Source organism: Heptranchias perlo, chromosome 2, assembly GCF_035084215.1.
Source record: "Heptranchias perlo isolate sHepPer1 chromosome 2, sHepPer1.hap1, whole genome shotgun sequence".
In the NCBI taxonomy this organism is placed as follows: domain Eukaryota; kingdom Metazoa; phylum Chordata; class Chondrichthyes; order Hexanchiformes; family Hexanchidae; genus Heptranchias; species Heptranchias perlo.
In genome coordinates, this window is record NC_090326.1 from 136486945 (window position 1) to 136510478 (window position 23534).

Here is a 23534-nt window from a genome sequence, read left to right on the forward strand (position 1 = left end):
ATATCCAAATCTGGCATCAAATTTGTTTTATTAGACAGCCTCTGACAAAATCCATTTATAAAAACAAAGCAGTGGTGGCAGGAATAACAACAATATTAAAAGGAAACAGGAAAATGATTAGAGATGGTTGTACTGCGACAAGGGAAATGAGGTGAAAAGAAAAAGGATAAACAGTTAAAGATTAGCAGGGATTTTTTTTTACCTCTCTTAAAGGCTGTATTTCATTCTGAGATACAGTTCCACTGATGGTGACAGCCCATTTATACCCTGCCTGAGTTGGGACTCTTCATACATATGCTTCAACAATGAGTGTCGGTAGATTATTTGACAGTAGGACCGTCACAGTCATGAGCAATCTTGTCCATGTCCAATTTCCACACAAACACACTTTAACAATAGAAAGGACTCTGCCTAATGATTTTTCTCCTCCTTTACCCCTGTGGCAGATGACAACTGTAAGACTCAAATTGCTCTTTGCTAAGATCAACCCACACAGTACAGGCCAGGGATCCAACCCAGGGGCCTCCAGTCTGTATGGCTCAGTACCAAACCGCAAACGGTGCCATAATACTGCTCTTTGGGCAGCAATTTCATACAGCTGTTCCTACAATGGAGTTGATTTCAAGTTGCTGTGGCTACCCTACTTTGTAACAATTTATGACTCTTTCAATTACTACTCCCTAAGATTAAAACAAAAATGATGATGGGGCATTAAGCAGTGACGTGTCCAAAAGCAATCTCCCACTGATTAGCAGCAGCAGCCAATAATCTTGAGTCAGTGGTGTCATTGGGTAAAACAAATCTTGACATCAGAAAGCACAGGGTATACTGTGAGTTAAATCTGAAAATATTTCTCAATAGCGCTGTAGCATCGAGTTTGGAAAAATGTCTGCTCTTCAATTTTGGAACATATTTCTAACATCAGTTGCTAAGGACCCAGAATGTGCAGATCCTATTAAAATCTCCTTCCCTCAAGTCCTCATTTTCTACTTTTGTTTTTAAATAAAATATATAAATTTAAGTCCATGGGGGTTGGCCCTTTCGTTACAGAAGCAGCTCTGAGTGCAACAATGTCCTCAGCTTTCAGCCATTACCACACACTCTCCATCATTTCTGAAACCCACTGGTCGATATTCTGGCCACTATCTGATCTGCACAATATACATCAAATGCAATCAATATTGTGTATGCTACAACACGAAACAGAATAAATTATACTGATATAACGAGGTTTGTTTAGGATTGCAGCAATCAAACAGATTAATATGAAATGCTACAATAATAAACTTAGCATTTCTCTGTTCTATATGGATTTTATGTTCTTCCTCTGGACTTACTGAATCATTACACCAACCAGTGGGAATTCTATACGGTTATATGCTGAATTATCATGACATCAGTGCCTGCTTCAGCAACATTTTAAACAGAACAATTCGATACAACACCAGTGCCAAAATCTTACCGATAGAAAATGTTAGCATCATTCAGCCACAATTCAAAGCCGCAGCTTTACAAGTAAGTACATGGTGGGCTGGAAGAGCAGGACAGGTTAGACTTGCTAAAACGGTATGGCACAATTAATTCAAAAATCTGTTTAGAATAAATCCTGTATATTTTTCAAATAATGACGAAGTGCATCACAATAATGCAGTGGTCTATATTCTATGTTATTGTTTGGATCTTCTAGCTACGTTCTAATCTCATTAACACAATATGTAATCATGTTCTTGGAAGTAGAACCTAAACAACTGCTTTGATGACTCATTTGATCCCTGCAGCACACAGAATAACTTGACAGTTCAAAACCCATAAACCAACGTCCCTCCTCTCTCTCCTCCCCCTCATCAACGAAGTACTTGAAATGGAATATGAACAGCGCCTGGAGAAAATGGAGTGAGATTGTATCATTGCATCAACTCAAGCTGCCCAGTGGCTTCTAATCCCTGCCCACATTACTTTAGTCCTGTTTCACGGTTAATGCAGCACATCTTTCTGTGTTGCCATTTAGCCCCTATAATTACATTCCTAATTTCCCCTGTTTGTACAGATAAGAGTCTACTTAAATATTTTAACAGCAGCTCGCTGCTTCCACTGGTGTCACGTGTAATATGAGCTGCGATCTCAGGTAACTGGGGATATAAGATGGCAATCATCCGAAAGGTTTACAGGACAGTGGAAACCCTACACTGCACAGCACTACATTTAGGTACAGTGTAATGCAGACACTAATGAATGTTTTATGTAGCAGGCCTAGCAAGTGTGGAGAGCTGTGGGGGACAGAATAAATCCATCAACCTGCTTACCAACCACATGTACTTTGCAGCAGATGGGATTTGGGGTGTGTTTACACACAAAGACAATCTTCTACTGGGCGCATACAACGGCAGCGCCATCACTAGTCTCACTTCAGGAATACCGAGCACACTGTTAAATGTTATTAAAAATTGCATGTTTTTCAGTCCTGGAGAAATGCTAATAAATTAAATATATGCTGTTTTGCCAGAAGCAAGTACAATTTTTAAATAAAATCTTTCCACGAAGTGCCTTAGTATTGTTGGGTACCGATTATTCAAGAATACTTCAGATCTGCATGACACGTGAAAAATGTATATTTGTGCATCTACTTCAGCTTTTAACAATCAGTATTTTACAGATCAACTTTGAACTTTCAGAGCTGTTCTGAATGCCTCTGGCCAGTGAAACAATTAAATAAGCAAATATCTAACACCTGCGCAGCAAGATATAATTGAGTGAGCTGCAGCAGAGGCAATTGCTTATGCTCACCAGAAGGTGGAATGAAGCTCAAAGTCCACAGAATATGGAAGTATTTTACATTGTACCAGAACACCGTTTAATTCTGAGAGAATTTTGAGATAAATAAACTTTCTACAAGAATATTTTTTTTGATTTGATAGAACTTATTTTCCTTCCTGTTCGCAATTTCTTTTCCCACTGCACTATGCAAAATTTATTAGCCTAGTAGACAGCGAGGACAAGAGTATCAATTTTGTGAGGACACCATCATCCAAGTTCCCCTCCAAGTCACACATCATCCTGACTTGGACATATATCCACGTTCCTTCATCATCATAAGAGGCAATATTTTGGAATTTCCTACATAACATCATCATGGGAGCATCACCAGCACAAGGATTGCAGCGATTCAAGAAGACGGCCCACCACTGCCTTCTCGAGGTATCTTGGGATGGGCAATAAATGCGATCTTGCCAGTATCACCCACATCCCGAAATTTTTTTTAAAAAACACAGGTAGGTGACCAGCTATTCACAGGCCTCTGCCTAGGGCGCTCTACTCAGGGGAATGCGAGACTGGTCTGGAGTCCCTCCTATGGAGAAAGGCCTGATTTCTGTGAACACCTCTCTTCTGAATAACCAACATCAGGAATTTGTGTGAGGAAATTAAGGGAGCAAACCCACATACTTCCCCATTACAGCACCAACACTATGCAGTTTACAAAGCACAGGTAGATATTAGTAACTTCAACACTTATGTGTACAGATTCATTTTTATCTGGGGGAAAGTGGATAGGATGGACTCCCAGTAAAAGGTCCACTTTCAAAATGATTAACTGTGTAATTTCTTCCCTCACTCTGCTTAATTTTGCCTTCAATACACAAGCTGGCCAGTAACTGCTCCCAAAAGCTGCAGATGAGTTCAAGTGACAGGAACCCTGAAACAAAATCCCAAGAACACCTCAGTGAACAATGTTACCAAACTTACCAATGTTACAAATCTTTGAGTATAATAAGCAACCTCCCAAAAATGTCCAAGTTACTAAAATACTAACTTTTAAAAAAATAAAATCTTCCTGCTCAAATAAAGAGAGATCTTCACAGGGACCATCAATGACACTTCATGAGGTAGAGTTATATGCTAGAAGATAGGACCCCCACCGGTTTTCATTTGTCAAACCTCAGCCCCAAAATTGGTAAAACATATCCTTTCTCTTCTCCCCTCAAGCTCCAAATTTATGAGCCTCGGCTAGATTCAAACCTGGGTTTCAAAGTGGGGGTGTGTTTTCTATGCCAAGGGGAGAGATTTCTGTTTTGTGTTATGGTTAATGAAAATGCAAATCCGTTTAGAAAGAAAGAGTTTACAATTTTGTTACGCATAATGCTGAGAGGAAATCATAGAAGTCACAAAAGTGTTTTTTTCCCCTTTAGTAGCTTAATTAGAGTCTCCTATTAACTTAATTAACTGATCACTGTCAAGTAAATTATCGGTACAAAACACTGTTCTGGGAAATGCAATAATTTCTCAAAAATATACTGGTAGCTTAGGATATGAAATGTTGGGTATGATCCTCCAGTTAAAGTTAGAGAGTGAAAAACATTAGGGGCATTCAAAATGCAGTTAGATGTTAGGTAGGGAAAGTTAGGGTTCAAAAGGAACAGACTTTGATGGACCACAGTACTTGTACTCATCTTGGACTGTTCTTATGTTAATTTTGTATATTTTTTTAAAAACTCAACTGGACTAGTTGCTTACAACTTAAGGAGAAAAGGCCTGTTAAAGCACTAATACTTTCCTCCATACAGATGAATTTTACAGGAGAGGGAAAAGAACAGGACATGTGCTCATCTGCTTTGAGGAGCCATTTCTGCATTTAGTGGAAATTAAACTCTTACCTACAGAAGCCTTTTACTTGCAATGTTTTAATAAAATATGAGAGTGTATCTACAATGCTTCACAAAATGCAGTTGCTTTTTACTTTGACGAGTTTTCAAATTCTTTAATGTGGCGATCCCGAAGTTTGGCAGCACACTGTAATTGAACTGTCAGCTGGATGTACTGTGCATTATAATGGAACACCTTTTTGCATTTGGGCGGATTTCCAATTTTAATTTCGTTGCTCTCAATGCTGGTCACATACAAGAACATTGTGTGCGAGAGAGAGATTATATGTATGTGCATATCCATGCACAGGCCATCCACAAATCTCTCGTAGAGCTAGTACATTGCTACTTGTATCCTCCCATTTTAGCCACATAAGCAAAACCTTACAGAGTGGGGGGAAGAACCAGTTCAATTGCTGAGTTAACTGTATTTAATACTTTACGATCTTTCTCCCAAATTCACCATGTTTCAAATTCCCCCTTTGCAAGTGCAAAAGTGAATTATTTTTCACAACTGACAGTGGGTATCCAGAGCCCAACAGGCTTATGGCTCAGGAGACTCGACTGTCTGCTTGAACTGTGCTTGAAAAATGCGACTCATCTAAATGCTGCAGAGAAAAATGGATGAATTTAATTGATTCTGACTAAAGAAGTCAGAACCGGTCTTCTCCCTAGAGAAAAACACACTGCTGAAAACCCTTTCAATTTACAAGCAGGTTATCATATATAAAAAAAAAGAACAAAACTACCTGGTCTAAAAGATCACACATTAGTCAAAATTGTGAGCGAGAGGCACGGAATAACAAATGCAATAATTTAAACCTGGTACAAATCACTATTTTTTGACAAGATCCATTTATTATTTTGATGGATTACTAAATAAGAACGAACTAAGGAGAAAGGTGCTGGCAGCAGCTGTTTAAGCACCTACAGCACTGTGGTGCAGCAAAATATACCATTACAGGCACTGAGTCACCAATTAAAAGGATCTGCTGTGCTAATTGAAAGTAACAGGTGCTGCTGCATGCAGCACGCATTTAACATTTCTTTATATAACTCATGCACAAGTAAATGATACGGCACTGCAAAGTGCTCATCACTACCTTTAAATAATTAGAAGACGTGTGTAGACTTATCAGTTTGCTTTTACAGTTGCATCAAGTCTTATGGTAGTTTTACAGTTTTCCCAGCCATTATGAATTCTGAGGATGGGGGATTATGTGAGGGAGGAGGGAAGTTGGGAGGAGGTAGGTTGGGAGGAGGGTAAGGGGAAATGGGGGGGGGGGAATTTATTCCATCAACCTATTCACTGGAAATCAAACTTTGACTGCCCGAAACAAATTAGGATTGAAACTTTTAATATCCAGGGCTGAGTACTTCCAGTAATTATGTATTTTACCACCTGGCAGCTAACTGTCAAGTTTCTGATCACTCCTCCCACCACCCGCCACCCCCACCACCCCCCCAACTCCCAAACATCTGTGCGAGCACCTCCCTTGGTTCAGCTCCTATCTTCTCTCCAATGCCACACACCACTCTGACACATATAAACATATTAACATATGAAAAAGACAGACAGAAAAAGACCAGCTGGCCCACCTAGCAATGTGACCCTTAAAGCTTCCCACCGAGGCAGCAGCTATGTAATCTCCAAGGAGAGTCAAAAATAAGATTAAAAAACCCCAGGCCAACTCAGGGATGAAGAATTCTGGGAAATTCCTCTCCGTCACATAAAGGTGATCAAAAACGAGTTCCAGGGGATAACAGTGATCATATCACCCAACATAGATGAAGGTAATCCTATGGAAATTATATTTTTGGATTTTTAAAAAGCTTTTGACAAGGTGCCACAAAATAGGTAACTAAAAATAAAGTCCCGTGGGATTGGAGGGCAGGTCCTGGGTTGGCAATTGTTTGTGTTCTCACAGACAGAGAGTTGCCATTGATGGTTGTGGTTCTGTGTGGAGATCGGTTACTAGTGGAGTCCCACTGGAATTGGTGTTGGGACCGTTACTCTTCCTGATCTTTATTAAAAATCTGGATGAAGGTGTTGGGGTACTGTCCAAAGGTTCGCAGATGACACAAAGGTTTGTGCCAGTGTCAGACATTAGTTACCTATTCTGTGGCACCTTGTCATAAGTTTTTAAAAATCCAAAAATACAATTTCTATAGGGCTACCATTATCTATCAATCTAGTAACCTCCTCATAGAATTCAACCAGGTTGGTAAGGCTTAATCTTCTTTTCCAGAAGCTATGTTGTGAGTCTCTATTAATCCCTTCTCTGAAGGTGGTCATACAGACTGTCCCTCACTATCACTTCTAACAGCTTGACATCAGTTATAGGAAAGCTATCGGGCCTATATCCTGCTACCTGGCCTCTGCCAATACTGCTTGAGCCAGATTCTCAGTGTGTAAGTGCGATATGGGGCAGTTCTGGTAAGTCACAGATTCAGAGAGCACCGGAGGAGGCCATTTGGCCCATTGTGTCTGTGCCAGTTCTTTGAAAGAGCTATCCAATTAGTCCCACTCCCCTGCTCTTTCCCCATAGCCCTGCAATTTTCTCCTTTTCAAGTATATATCCGATTCTCTTTTGAAAGTTACTATTTAATCTGCTTCCATCACCTTTTCAGGGAGAGCATTCCAGATCATAACAACTCGCTGCATAAAAAAAAATTCTCATTTCCCCCATGGATTTTTTGCCAAATCTGCGTCCTCTGGTTACCAATAAAATATGAAGATTTCTGTGTTTTATTTCATACAGTTTTCAAATAGCTAGAGTTAAAGTGGAAGCTGCTTTTTCGTGTCAAATTATAAAATAAAGGCCAGTAGATGAATGGTCTGTGGGACAAGCAGGATGATTGATCTGGAATTCAGTCAGGATTTAGGGGCTTTGTTTTAGTTGCTAATTAAATTGCAATTGCACTTGGTAATGGGTCCTCAAAAAACAGAAGACATTGAAGCACCTGATCATCAACATTATAATTAATAGTTTGCAACATTGTCTTTTTAATCATAGATGATTGACAGCTTTGTCCTCATGGGTGTTTGGACTTAAAACAAATACTAGAGAGCTCTCTCATGTCTTTAGTTCCAACTGGAGATCTGAACTAAGTGAATGAAATAAGGCTGAACAACATCACATAGTTTTTTTTTATTCGTTCATGGGATGTGGGCGTCACTGGCAAGGCCAGCATTTATTGCCCATTCCTAATTGCCCTTGAGAAGATGGTGGTGAGCCGCTTTCTTAAACCACTGCAGTCCGCGTGGTGAAGGTTCTCCCACAGTGCTATTAGGAAGGGAGTTCCAGGATTTTGACCCAGCGATGATGAAGGAACAGCGATATATTTCCAAGTTGGGATGGTGTGTGACTTGGAGGGGAACGTGCAGGTGGTGGTGTTCCCAGGTGCCTACTGCCCTTGTCCTTCTAGTTGGTAGAAGTCGCAGGTTTGGGAGGTGCTGTCGAAGAAGCCTTGGCAAGTTGCTGCAGTGCATCCGGTAGATGGTACACACTGCAGCCACGTTGTGCCGGTGGTAAAGGGAGTGAATGTTTAGGGTGGTGGATGCGGTGCCAATCAAGCAAGTTGCTTTGTCCTGGATGGTGTCGAGCTTCTTGGGCGTTGTTGGAGCTGCACTCATCCAGGCAAGTGGAGAGTATTCCATCACACTCCTGACTTGTGCCTTATAGATGGTGGAAAGGCTTTGAGGAGTCAGGAGATGAGTCACTCGTCACAGAATACCCATCCTCTGACCTGCTCTTGTAGCCACAGTATCTATGTGGCTGGTCCAGTTAAGTTGCTGGTCAATGATGACCCCTAGGATATTGATGGTGGGGGATTCGGCGATGGTAATGCCGTTGAATGTCTAGGGGAAGTGGTTCGACTCTCTCGTTCGAGATGGTCATTGCCTGGCACGAATTTTACTTGCCACTTATCAGCCCAAGCCTGGATGTTGTCCAGGTCTTGCTGCATGCGGGCACGGACTGCTTCATTATCTGAGGGGTTGCAAATGGAACTGAACACTGTGCAATCATCAGCGAACATCCCCATTTCTGACCTTATGATGGAGAGAAGGTCATTGATGAAGCAGCTGAAGATGGTTGGGCCTAGGACACTGCCCCGAGGATACAGCATTGTGAAAGTCTGTGAAAGATTGTTTCCTGGTTACTTATCCAATGGTGTAAGAAAGAGTATTTTAACCCCTTACAGACTGATTCTAGTTTTACTATTTTTAAGTACCTTGTTGTGTCATATTGCTTCTGTGCATTATCTAAGCAATAAATAAATCTGTCCAAGCAGTGTTTGGACACGCATGCTTTTGTCTGACAATGTGGTATTTTTCATGTTTGGAAGGGTCAGGAGAACGTGAAAGGCATTCCACATGATGTCCAGGAAGGAATGTATTCATTCTGGGCACACTAACCAACTCGTGGTGCATATAAGGGCACAGGTTTTTGTTAAATGAAGACTTGGCCTACTTATGGAAACCGCCTTTTTGTTGTAAGCGCAAGACAAAAGAAAGTCTGAACTGTAACAGTCACCATGTGAGAAATCATGGAGGCCAACCCAAGTTCGACTACTCTGCAGTGTTGCATTCTAGGATACAAAGGCAATATACACCAGGTGTTCTGCCCTAGATCATTATGTCTATACTTTCTTTTGCCACTGAAAACCTTAGAATTACTGCTGCACATACACGAGAGGCATTAAAAATCAATATAGTTCTGTTGCTCTACCATCCCATGGATTTCAACTATTGAGTCTAAAATTATTATAAAATTTACCTATTTAAAAAAAAAACTTAGGTGATCAGCCCAAAATAGTCATGCAAAAATCATTAGAAGCTTATTTGTAGAACAGCACTTTACCAATTCAGAAAGTATTTTGAACTCACATAGCACTATAAAACCCAGTTTATTGCAACACCATTAAATACAGCAATTTAAAACCAGTATGTTAATTTGTACAAAAAAATCTTAAATGTAGCTAAGATAAGACACAAACACTGGCAATGGCTAGCATCATCCAATACCTAGGATTATCTACTTCAGTGTTGTCACTGGCTTAAGAAAAAGGAGAATGTCACCCTTTCACCAGCAGTCTCTTCATCCCATAAGAGGCAAGCGTTTCTTTGCAGAGTCCCGATGGTATGATGAGAAGGGTGAGGAATCAGCTTTCAGAGGCCAAATATTAAAACCTTTCTTTTTTATTGTTTTAAGTTTCCTTCATAAGAAGTTTACTCAAACTGAAGCTTTATTTTTAAAATATAGTATCTGGTTACTTATCCATTTATACAAGGCTACAACAATGATGAAGGAAGGACATTACTGCAGAAGGTTACTGTCTAGTGTGATACAAGTGAAAATGGAGCTCAAACGCTCAACCTATTTAGCTTTGTAAAAACATTTGCAATCAGTTAGAGAGGTGGGTAAACTAAGACAATCATGTGACAGCACACATTACAATACAATGGAAAGCACTGCAGTTGCCTGTGGAAAACATTTTCTTTCCAACACCACGTGATACATTATCCTGGCGTCACTTTGGTTACCTAATTGTAATTAAACAATAAAAACAATTGGAAGTGCTGTATTTTCTTCAAGATAACTTATAATCTCGGGGGAGGGTTCCTCTAGGTGTAGTGGTTTCTGGAGAGAGGAAGGATTGAGGTATATGATGTGATGATAGTTAAATGAGAATGATCAAAAAAATGGATGGAGTTGTAGAGCAAAAATGTTGTTACCTATTCCATAAAATACTTTCATAATTTTTTTTTAATCTACTCTCTTCCGCCCTCACTATTTCCAATGTCAGCGACCTGAAACGTTAATTCTGTTTCTTTCTCCACAGATGCTGCCGGACTTGCTGAGCTTCTCCAGCATTTTCTGTTTTTATTTCAGGGACATTTTATTCAGCAGGTGTAACTATGTTTTATCTCCATTTTTGTTTTCTATTGCGTAACACCCTTTCTCTCAGTGCCACTAGTGGCCCATAACATATTTGGTCTGAGAATTGCAAATGTTGCTGAAACTTGTTCTCATACCTGCTAAGCTATGGGCTATCATGTGGCACTGAGAGAAAGATTGTTATGAGCTAGAAAAGGAAAATGGAGATAAAGCATAATTACTATTGTTGAATAAAATGGCGCTGATATTGGAAACAATGAGAGCGGAAGAAAGGAGATAGGAAAAATTGAATAAAAATATGGACTGAACTAAATCAAATAACATCACCTCACTGTGGGTTATTTCTGTCATTGTTGTTCTGGCCATCTAAATGTATGAAGCCAATGTTAGAAATATTTTAAAAGTACATAGTGGAAATGCTGTAACACTCCAAGGATACTCTGGGTAGCAATCTTCCAATGTGTGGGGTGATTCTTCCTTGTACTCATTTTTATTGTACTAAAGCTTTGTTAACGTCATTTTTATTGACCCCTACAATGTCTCGTCAGAAAGCTTAAATAGAAATACACAAAATTACCTTAACACTGCAAAATCAACATTTGAATAAAATGCTCAAGCACAAACAGTATAAAGTTTATAGTATTCAGGGAAGCAATCTTAAAGGGTAATATTCTAATTAAATAAAGCTGGGTAGATTTACATTAACAGTAGCATTACGACATATAAATGTTTTCATTTTGGGCATATAACAAGCTTTACGCATAACCTTCGAGATTTTCATGTTTTTTAAATGAAAAATCTGGTTAATTTTTAAAAAATATTCTTCAATTTACTCCTTCAAAATAAAACAGAGTTAAATCTTTTTACGTTCTCCCTCTCCGAAGTCAATGCGGGGCACACCCCATTGCCAGGCGAGAAAGTATGAAAATCATTTTCTTATGTTCCAGATGGCAGCCACGGTCTTAGATGATCCCCAGGTGAAGTTTACTTCCCTCATTCCTTGTGGGAGTGCCCTAGACCATGCAGAGATTAGCAATTCACTGAAATACATTTTAACCCATTGTATGTATTAATTGCTGACATCATCAATTCTCTAATCCCCTTCCTCCACAGGCCCAAAATTTGTTGCTCGATACTGAAACTCTCCAAAAGGCATCACAGGCAACTTAAAGCCACAATACTCCCGCCTCGCAGAGTTCTAATTGCCAATAAGGAGCATATTACCAGATTGTTGACCCAAAGATGTCATTAGTACTCCATCTCTGTGCAAAACACATCAAAAAAAATTAACCAGGCTGGCATTTTAATATCACATATTTATCCTAATGTGTTCTCCTCCCTATTGAGATTCTCCAGCTAAGAAAGCAGATCAGACAGCTCCCCCACAAATGTAACTACAAAACCACTCTAGCCTGATGAGGGGCACGTGCTCACGCTCATGTAAAGATGAATACAGGGGAAGCTCAAATTTTGCAATAAAGCTCCTGCAGTTTTATTCCTCTAAGTCACCTCCTGTGGAACTACTTGCTGTCACCTTTTCTGAAGGGTGTAGCTGAGTGAATCACTTTGCGCTCAAAGGTCAGTTTGGACAGCTGACCCAGGCAAAACTCAAATCAAATCCAATCTGGCCACTTACTTTGAACTGCCTTCTCCCACTAAGATACATCAATCGCAAATCATAACAGAGGAAACTGGACATCTAACCCTACAAGAACAAGAACCGGAACAATGTTTCTTACAACCCCTAAAAACTCATTCCTTACATAAGCAAATCAAGTAAATAAAAAAATTCCTCAGCTATCTGCATTCACAGCTTCCCTGAGGTGGCTTCCTGCTGCAGGCTCTTCTGATTTCCTGCACATTCTCCAATCAACTCTCCAGACTTCCCAAACAGTAGCACCAAGGCTAAACTCCAGACTTCCTGTCAGCACCTTCTGGACTGACAGTATTTCCCTGGTGGATGCTTTCTGCTCCCAAATGATAATCCAGACATTTTCTGAAGGACACATTCAAGTCTCCGTCCCTTAGGCTCCCAGATAACACTGCAGCACAGACTATCACCATCAACAATTCCAAACAGTTATGTTTTATTTCAGAAAGAACTAAGTCAATACTGCCCTCATGGTGTTTGGATCATTTCATAAAATAGGTAAAATCTCATCACATTTTACTTAGAGAAGCCGGAGATCACTTTTAAGGGGTGATGTTTGATGTTAGTCATGGTGCAGCTTTTTTTTTATTCGTTCATGGGATGTGGGCGTCGCTGGCAAGGCCAGCATTTATTGCCCATCCCTAATTGCCCTTGAGAAGGTGGTGGTGAGCCACCTTCTTGAACCGCTGCAGGTCATGTGGTGAAGGTTCTCCCACAGTGCTGTTAGGAAGGGAGTTCCAGGATTTTGACCCAGCGACGATGAAGGAACGGCGATATATTTCCAAGTTGGGATGGTGTGTGACTTGGAGGGGAATGTGCAGGTGGTGTTGTTCCCATGTACCTGCTGCTCTTGTCCTTCCAGGTGGCAGAGGTCACGGGTTTGGGAGGTGCTGTCGAAGAAGCCTTGGCGAGTTGCTGCAGTGCATCCTGTGGATGGTACACACTGCAGCCACTGTACGCCGGTGGTGACGGGAGCGAATGTTTAGGGTGGTGGATGGGGTGCCAATCAAGCGGGCTGCTTTGTCCTGGATGGTGTCGAGCTTCTTGAGTGTTGTTGGAGCTGCACTCATCCAGGCAAGTGGAGAGTATTCCATCACACTCTTTACTTGTGCCTTGTAGATGGTAGAAAGGCTTTGGGGAGTCAGGAGATGAGTCATTCGCCGCAGAATACCCAGCCTCTGACCTGCTCTCGTAGCCACAGTATTTATATGGCTGGTCCAGTTAAGTTTCTGGTCAATGGTGACCCCCAGGATGTTGATGGTGGGGGATTCGGCGATGGTAATGCCGTCGAGGTGGTTGGACTCTCTCTGGTTGGAGATGGTCATTGCCTGGCACTTGTCTGGCGCGAATGTTAATTGCCACTTATCAGCCCAAGCCTGGATGTTGTCCAGGTCTTGCTGCATGCGGGCACGGACTGCTTCATTATCTAAGGGGTTGCGAATGGAACTGAACACTGTGCAATCATCAGCGAACATCCCCATTTCTGACCTTATGATGGAGGGAAGGTCATTGATGAAGTAGCTGAAGATGGTTGGGCCTAGGACACTGCCCTGAAGAACTCCTGCAGCTGAGATTATTGGCCTCCAACAGCCACTATCATCTTTCTTTGTGCTAGGTGAAAGAAGGAAGAAACAATTTGCATTTAGAAAGTGTCTTTCATATCACCAGGATGTCCTAAAGTGCTTCACAGCCAATGAATTCATTTTGAAGTGTAATAACAGTTGTTATGTAGTCAAACGCAGAAGCCAATTTGTTCACAGCAAGGACCCACAAACAGCATCAAGATAAAGGACCAGATAATGGTGCAGGGTGGGAAGAGGAGTATTTGCTGGAGATACTCTGGCAACGATTGGCTAGGTAAGCGTGGAACCAAACGAGGGCAATGCCACTGAGCTGAACAACACAGGGGAGGGCTTTGGAGGAGGATGGTGCGGCAGACTCTGTCAAAGGCTGCAGAGGGGATGAGGAAGGCGAGGAAGAAGAGGCACCACAGTTACAGTAGATGTCATTTGTGACTTTGATTTGGGCTGATTCAGTGATGTGGCAGGATCGGAAACCTGATTAGGGTGACTCAAAGAGTCAGTTGTGGGAAGTTGGACATGGATTTGGGAGGCGACAACATGTTCAAGGGCTTTGGAGAGGAAGGAAAGGTTGGTAAGGGCTTTTTGAGACGGGGGTGATGACGGCTGTTTTGAAAAAGGGGGGGACAGTAACAGAGGAGAGTGAATTATTTACAATGTCAACTGGCATGGGGACTATAAAGGAAAGTTGGGCAGCCAGCACATTAGTGGGTATGGGGGTCAAGGGAGCATGAGGTGGGTGTCATAAACAAGATAAGCTCGGTGAGGGCATGAGGGGAGATAGGCGAGAAACTAGAGAAGGACACAGGAATAGGACCAGGGCGAAAGGGGAGCCTTTGGGGAGGTTTGGCTTGGTTGGCAAGGGGAAGGGGGGGAAGCAGCAAAGGCAGCTGAATGAATGGTCTCCATCTTAGTGACAAAGAAGTCCATGAGCACCTCGCATTTATTGTTGGAGGGAAGGGCGAGGGGCAGAGGATAGGGGTTTAAGGAGACGGTTAGTAGGAGAAAAGAATCTGGGGGTTATCTTTGCTCTCCAAGGTGATCCTCGAGTAGTGAGCAGGTTTCGCAGAGGAGCGTGAAGCCCAATAGTGCTTGATGTAGTCCATTCACGTGGTGATGGGTGGCTAAACCAGTTATATGCCAGATATGCTCAAATCTGTATCACTTAGACTTGAGAGACAGATGGGGGTCATACCGGAGGAACGACCAGGTGAAAGAGAGTAATAGTTTTACTGGGGACAATTCAAATTATATGGGGCTTTGATAAGGTAGATAGGGAGAAACTGTTTCCACTGGCAGGAAGGTCAGTAAACCAAGGACACAGATTTAAGATAATTGGCAAAAGAACCATGGGGAAATCAGGAATTTTTTTTTAATGCAGCGAGTTGTTATGATCTGGAATGCACTGCCTGAAAGGGTGGTGGAAGCAGACTCAATAGTAACTTTCAAAAGGGAATTGGATAAATACTTGAAAAGGAAACATTTGCAGGGATATGGGGTAAGAGCTGAGGAGTGGGACTAATTGGATAGCTCAAAGAGCTGGCACAAGCACGATGGGCCAAATGGCCTCCTGTTGTGCTGTCTGATTCTAAGAGTATCAATGGTGGAGGTGAGGGAGTGGCTGAGCAGATCAAGAGCTACAAAAGTATTGTGGAAAATGGAGGGCCAAAGGTGAGTGAGTCAGGAATTTGAAAGTGCAGTTGCAAGTGACTTGGAGGAAAGTTTTTTTTCCAGGGGCAGACACAGAAGGAAGTGGGGTTGGTAGGGGAATGTGGGTGGTGAGAGATTCAAAGGAATAATCAGAGATGATTCATTCACAGACAGGCAGTCCACATCATGGAAGTGGTTTTTGGGTTGAGAGAATTGGTGAAAATGTTAGAGCTGGGTGTCACAGCATACATATGGAAGCTAATGTCATTCTTGTAGATGATGTTGCAGAGAGGTAGAGTATAGATAAGGAAGAGCAGGGAGACATGGATAGATCCTTGGGGGACTCGGAGTTAATGATTTGTGAAAGGTAAAGGAAGCCATTTATGGAGATGCTGGCTTCATCTGATAGTAGCAGTGGAACCACACAAAAAAGAGAGTCCCGTGAAGGTAACAATGGACAAGAGTTGTTGAAGGAGGATGGCACAGTCAATCGTGTCAAACACTGCGCAGAGATTGAGGAGAACAAGGAGGGATAACTCACCATGGTCACACTCACAAAGGATGTCTTTCATGACTTTTGCTAGGGCTGTTTCAGTATTGTGAGATGAGCAGAAACTGTAATCGAGGGATTTGAACAGGGAATTAAAAAGCAGTTATCTGAGCTGCTAGGAACTCATTCCCATAAAGTTATTTAAAAAAATTTTTTTTTTTTAATTCGTTCACGGGATGTGGGCGTTGCTGGCAAGGCCGGCATTTATTGCCCATCCCTCATGCCCTCGAGAAGGTGGTGGTGAGCCGCCTTCTTGAACCGCTGCAGTCCGTGTGGTGACGTGTTATGTCAAATCAGGTACTTGTTTAAACACTAAATGTGGTGTTCGGATAGCTAAGCTTGCTTGCTAAAATCTTATTCCCTTAATGAGCTGACTACACTGAGAACAAGTCATTTTTAAGTTACAAGCACTGCAATAAATGTGCACACTCAACATTCAGATAATTTCCAGGGCATTAAGGGGAAATGCACCGTCTGTATCGTTACATTATTATGGTCCATAAATCAGCACTTGCCCCTATTCTGTAATTTCACCAAAAAATATTTATTTTTCCAACAATAGAAGAAATTTACCTTAGAAAGCCCTTGGCACAGGAAATTTAAAACCAATCCAATGAATCGCAGCATCAATATACTTAATCGACTCACAAACAACATATAACATTTATTAGAAAAATAATCTGAGTTACATAAGAAGTTTAATCAAAAGACAATGTAATTGCATCTTTCCTAATATATGTAAAAAAGATTGAGTAAAGGATGCATCAGCTTTAATTTCATAAAACAAAATCTCTAGAGTTTACCTGGATATCAATTCAGTTTTGTTGTAATAATGCAATCAGTTTACAATGTAATCAGTTGGATGGAGATACAGAGGTTTAGCTGAAGATTGTAAAATGGCAATGAGTGCTTACGCAAGAAGCTGTGCATCTTCTTTTGGCGTTACCGGTTGTAGAAAGTACTCATTTTGAGATTATAACCACCAATAACTTGTCAAATAAAGAATGCATAGAAACCGCTACCTCTACTTGGACCATCAGTTTGCATGTGGTGGGTCTAAGCAGACTGCAGCTATGTGTTCCAGCCCACCTGCAGCCTGACCTCATTTCCCAGGCTGTGTGTGGCTCAGTGAATGCAGCTGATCTGGAAACTGAGCAAGAGGCAGGAATGGCTACATTAGGGAATGACTGCTCTATGCATTTCAATACTCATTTAAAAAATACCTAACCTAATAAGAAATGTGGGTACATTAAATTTACAACATATACAGTTCCTTTATATGAATTTTAGCATTTAACCCATCAACAAAATAGTTGCATTTCCGAAACGGAAAGGCTGAACTTTGGAAGTCTGATATTCCTAACTTTCCGTTAACTTAAGCAGGGTAGGGCTTAACTTCTCTGTTACCATTTATTCTGCGTTTCCAATTTTGCTGTAAATATTAAAATACAGCCTATATTTTTATAAAAATACAGTTTGCAAAGTTGACATTTCAGTGGCATTTTTTCTGTATTTTTATACAGCTCCGTAGTTACACCATCTTGGTTTTATTATCTATTTATGTCTGGTTCTGTTTATAAACCAACCTGGCTTGAGCCTAAAATGCTTCCTTCGATTACATACAACAGCCTTCAGGCTCATTTGTGCTCTGCAAAACTGACACACCACATTTAACATCTCACAGATTAAAACTGTTTTTCCATGGGAACTCTGCATAACAAAACGCACAGGCCAAACTATGTAAATGTAAATGAGTGTATTCACTTACTTATCAGAATTTTAAGTACACTTAACAAATAGAAGCTAAAATAACAGAATTCTTTCCAAACAATAGCTCCTGAATAAATTGAACAGTTACAACCAGCATAAGGTTATCCTAAATCTGGACACCTTTTCCTCTCTCTCTACAGTCTTTCCCTAGTTACAAAACCTACCATCTTATCTCCTCCAGCCTTTTTTTGTGAAGGTCAACACTCACAAATTGGATTGAAGTGTTGCTTAAAATTCAGCCACTAGGTATGTATGGCATTTCTGTTTCCATTTCATCTCAGCACTCTGTTTAAAGGGGGAAGTCAGTCTACATGAGAAACTGAGGATACACTCAGAAGGATTGCTTCAAGAAGGGATTAGTTGATTCTATGTGAGAAACACACCAGAAATACAAGAATGCAACTGGAGTAGGGAGAGAAGGGATTAACGAACAGGTGGCATAAAATATCTTAACTTTCCATCAATGAAAGTCTTAACAGAGCCCACACAGCCTGCATCAAATAATGATGTGAGAGAGAATTTTAACATCTCAAAGGGTTTGTTCTATTGCACAAATTTTACATGCAAAAACACTGTGCTAAATGTTTATAGCTTCCAGGTTGTTTGGCAATTCATTAGAGATATCTGATTTTATATATGTATGCGTGCATTTCCTGTGTCATATGTTCTTATTTTCTATCATGATTTTGTCCTGCTTTTGTGACATTACTAACAGATGCTTACATTACTTTTAATGGGATAGTGTAATGTCTGTTAAATTACCATTATACTTATCTTTCATTGTATTTTAATTCTTCCACCTCTGTTGGCACTGTGGTGCAAGTTGCCGAGCACTGCTCACCATTTTGTTTTTTCAACTGATTAGCCTCATTTCCTAAGTAAAGTAAGTTAATTTTAAAATATTTAATGTTAAATTTTTAGTTTAAATTCTTCCATCTATTTGACTTTGCTTCCTCACTCCCACTTTTGCCCAATGACTCTTGGTGGAATATGGAAGATTAAGGGGTGATTTGATTGAGGTTTTTAGGATTTCAAAAGGAACTGATAGGGTAGATAGAGAGAAACTTTTTCCGCTGGTAGGGAGTCTAGGACAAGGGGGCATAACCTTAAAATCAGAGCCAGGTCATTCTGGAGAGAAGTTAGGAAACACTTCTTCACGCAAAGGGTAATAGAGGTGTGGAACACTCTCCCACAAAAAGCAATAGATGTTAGTTCAATTAAGTATTTTAAATCTGAGATCGATATATTTTTGCTAGCCAAGGGTATTAAAGGACATGGAGCCAAGGCGGGCAAATGGAGCTAGGGTACAGATCTGCCATGATCTTACTGAATGGCGGAACAGGCTCGAGGGGCTGAATGGCCTACCCCTGGTCCTATGTTTCCCCTCCCTTCCTTCCTCTCCCTCAAACATGTTCACATTTTGCCCTAAATAAACGTTGAGCCGCTTGATTCTATTCTGCTGCCGACTTGATCTGTCCCTTTACCTATTCTCTCGTCATTCTAGTGCTGTTCCCAAGCCCCAAGTTCCCCTGCTCTGCTGGCTGGCCGAGCCCAGCTTCCACTTCATTCTGCCACCTCTCAGAAAAGATTTTCTGTTCGCTCTTTAAAATTAAAGTTTTAATTATTTCCAGGTGAGTTTTATGTTCTATGGCCTCTCCACTTTTAAAATAAAAATGAAACTTTCGAGGGAAAATTAAAACTTTAAATGGCCAATCCACTCTTAAAGAGGGGGAGGAAGGGATGATACTTGAGGGGGTGAATGAAAGTGATGGGAACTGACAGGGAGGGAGAGAATAAGGGGGATATAGATGCAGTAGTTGATGGGATGAGAAAAAAGAGGCAGCAGCCAGGGAAGTGGATGGAAGAGGGACGGGAACAGAAGGTTGGGGAACAGGATGTAAAGTTGGTAGGAGAAGAGGTAACTGCAGCGAAAGGAAGAGGAGGAGACAGGGTTTGAAGGGGCACTGCAAAGGGGAAGAGATCAAGGACACAATGGGATTGGGGAGGTGGCGGAAAGGGGAGTGAGCAGTGGCGAGGGAATGGTGGAGAAAGGAAGCTGTAGGGGAGGTGATGGGAGCAAGTTGGTGATGTGGAAGCGAGGGTCATGGTGAGGCAGGAAGTATGCGAAGGGACTCTAATTTTCTTCACATCCGCCACAGGAAAATGTAAACTGCAGTGCTCGGCAACTCCCATCCCCATCATCTCCTACCTGAAAGGGAAAAAAAGTTTTTTAAAATAGAAAAAAAAGGAAAGAACAAAACAAAAAGAGATGCTAAAGAGAAGTGTTGACTTTGATACCTAGGGGCTTAAAAGCAGGAGTTGCTGAAGAAGCCTTGGCGAGTTGCTGCAGTGCATCCTGTAGATACTATACACTGCAGCCACGGTATACCAAAGGTGGAGGGAGTGGATATTTAAGCCACTGGATGAGGTGCCGATCAAGTGGATTGCTTTGCCTCGGATGTGTTGAGCTTCTTGAGTGTCGTTGGAGCTGCACCCATCCAGGCAAGTGGAGAGTATTCCCATCAGAAAAGCAGAACTTTGTCAAATGCCTTATGCAATCTAGGTACACCATTTTGTACGGCTTCCACAGTCCAATTGGAAAGCCACTTCCTTAAAAACTCAAATAGGTCAGTCAGGCTGGGTCTTCCTTTTCTGAATCTATGTTGTGATGTGGAGACGCCGGTGATGGACTGGGGTGGACAAATGTAAGGAATCTTACAACACCAGGTTATAGTCCAACAATTTTATTTTAAAATCACAAGCTTTCGGAGATTATCCCCTTCGTCAGGTGAGTGAATGAACTCACCTGACGAAGGGGATAATCTCTGAAAACTTGTGATTTTAAAATAAAATTGTTGGACTATAACCTGGTGTTGTAAGATTCCTTATATGAATCTATGTTGGTTGTTGATTACTAAGTTAGTCATACAAGAAAATGTCCAAGTATGCTAATCAATTCCATTACTTTATCTGGGATTGATGCGAGATTAATGGGTCGGTAGTTGTCTGGGTCTGTTTTGAAAATGGGAACCATGCTAGCCTGTTTTTGGAACCTTCCCAGTATTCAATGAGTCACTCATAACGAACATCTAGACATCAAAAAAATCTTCTCCCCTGTTTCTCTTAGTAATCTGGGATTAAAACCATCCTTCCCTGGAAATTTATTTGTCTGTCTAGGGCTTCCATTTCCTTTATAATTGAAGTCATTAATTCTATTTGTATTATCGTAGATAGGGAGGGCATGAACATTTAGAGAAATTATCCATTTAGTATATTAACTATTTTGTGCTCATCCTTCATTTCAGCCCCCATCAACATCTTTCAGGATTCTAGCCTCTTCTTCACCTGCCCTCTTACAGTTACAGTACACAAAGAATACTTTTGCAGCAATGCTCCTCCCAGGTCATTCTTTGCCCCTTTGATGATCTTAGAAAATGTTTTCTCATTTCCTATACTCATCCCAGTGAATCTTTAACCTCCCAGATATCCCTGACATATAGAATGACAATAACTCTTTCTCCTGTCTTCTTGATCTTTCCTGAACATACTGTGTTGTGTTCATTAATACCCTCTGGGGTCAGCTATGCTTCTGATAGTCCTACCACATTGTATTTCTCTACTATCTCATTAGCCAACAGTTTGAGCATCTTATTCCTAATGCTTCTAGCCTATACTTTTATATCTATATTCCAGTATATACCACCTTTCTTGACCCTGTGTCTACCTGTTTTTGGTGTCCAGTTCTCATATGTTTTTCTGAGTTACTCCGATCATACCCACCTAGTCCATAAACTGCTGGTCTGTATGGCTATCTTGAGGTAACTTTAGGAGGAACTCCCTGTTTTAATCTCTCCAATCACGTAGCACCTCCCACAGCACCAAATAGCTCTAACCAAACCATTATCTTTGTCAGTGATCATGGCAGGTTGTCCATCCTCCCCCTTTCCGACTTCTCTGCAGCCTTTGACACAATCAATGATACTATCCTCCTCCGACACCTCTCCTCCATTGTTCAGCTCGATGGGACTGGCCTTGCTTGGTTCCACTCTCACATATCCGATTACAGATAGAACATCGATAGCATATCTTCTTATTCTCACATCATCATGTCTGGAGTCCCCAGGATCCACCGTTGGCCCCATCCTCCTCTTCATATTGACAGGCTGTCCCTTGGCAACATCATCCGAAGCTATGGGGTCAGTTTCCACATGCATGCTGACGACAACCAGCTTCACCTCTCCACCACCTACCTTGACCCCTCTACTGTCCTGTTGTGTCACAATGCTTGCCCAACATCCAATCTTAGATGACCCTTGCCTTCCTGCAATTAAACACTGGGAAGATTAAAGCCATTGTCTTCGACCCCTGCCACAAACTCTGCTTCACTGCCACCAATTCCACCCTGCTAACCATCATCTCACGCTGAACCAGACTATTCACAGCTGAGGTGTCCGACTCAAATCTGACCCCAACCTCATATCCTCTCCAACACAATGACCACCTACTTCCACCTCTGTAACATCGTCCAACTCTGAACTACCTCAGTCCATCTGTCGCTTAAACCCTCATTCATGACTTTGTCATCTTCGTACTTCATTACTCCAATGCCTTCTTAAATTTCAGCTTTTCTAAAACTCTGCGGCCCATATCCTATCCAATCCTAAGTCATGCTCACCTATCCTTGCTGACCTGCAGTAGTTGCCAGTCCCTTGATACCTTTTAAAATTCTCATCCTTGTCTTTAAATCGCTCCCTATCTCTGTAACCTCTTCCAATTCTTCACCCATCCCCGGTCTCTCTGTTTTTCTAAGTCGAGCCTTGTGCAGCCCCACCGTCTCCCTTCATCCCACCGTTGGCGCCAGTGCCTTCAGCTGCCTAGGTCCCACTCTCGGGAATTTCCTCCCTAAACCCATCCATCTCTCCACCTCCTTCTGCTATTTTAAGACCCACCTCATAGACCAAGCTTTTGGTCACCTGTTAGTATCTCCTTCTTTGGCGTGGCATCTGTTTTCCGTACACTTCTGTGAAGCACCTTGGGACGCTTTTTACATTCAAGGTGTAATATAAATGCAAGTTACTGTTATGGTAGTGCAAGACTTGGATGAATTCCACAATCATTCAGTTTTTCAATTCTCCGAGGACAGAGTATGGAAATATACAGCTTCCAAATGACAGGGAGGACTTTTGTTAGATTGTTGAAATGGAAGACTAAGTTATAAACACACAAAATTGTTACAGTGAGGAATATCACATTTCTCAAGATTGCTGTCTGCCTAACTAAATGAATTTTGACAAGGAACACGCAATCCTTCCCCCATTTTAATAATTAACTTTCTTCCCCACTTTCAGATCTCCTGCAGTCATACACTAATCTCTCGTTGACAGAGATGGCAAGTGACCTGGTCCCAAGATTTAATACATTACAAAAATACTCCATAGCACTTTTCCAATTGGTACAACTAATCCCACAATAAAATATGATTTAGTCTCAAGACAGGTGGGAGATTAGAATTATTTCAATAGGTCCTGTACATAGAGCTAAACAGTGAAACAAGTAAGATAGACTGAGTGAATCGTCCTTTCTCATCCCAGTCCCGATCCCATATAACATTTATTGCTTACGGAAATTGGTATCGTGTCCCTATAATAATTTTTAACCTTTTACTCAGTCATTCTGGAACTCTTAAATGAATCAATTTATATACTTCAATATTCCAAATAAGCTAGTACAAAGGTTTAACAGTCTCTTAACTTCTATTTAGTGCGCCCTGCTGCAAAGTGCATATTTCGACGT

The 23534-nt window shown here is 41.3% G+C and overlaps 1 protein-coding gene across 4 annotated transcripts in view; it reads right to left on the reverse strand.

Annotated features, from left to right (window-relative positions):
* The window catches only part of znf438 (zinc finger protein 438), a 257100-nt gene that overhangs the window by 30586 nt on the left and 202980 nt on the right, over positions 1-23534 (reverse strand). The window contains exons 8-9 of one of the 4 annotated variants that reach the window (XR_010968360.1): positions 13680-13802; positions 9539-11553 (exon numbers count right to left, since the gene is read on the reverse strand). The exons of 1 other annotated variant lie outside the window; for it this stretch is intronic. The gene's annotated coding sequence lies outside the window, so the exon portion shown is untranslated. Of the gene's footprint in view, positions 1-9538; positions 11554-13679; positions 13803-16726; positions 19951-23534 lie in introns of those variants that run through there. 2 more of the 4 variants (XR_010968362.1, XM_068007419.1) reach the window with 2 other exon arrangements.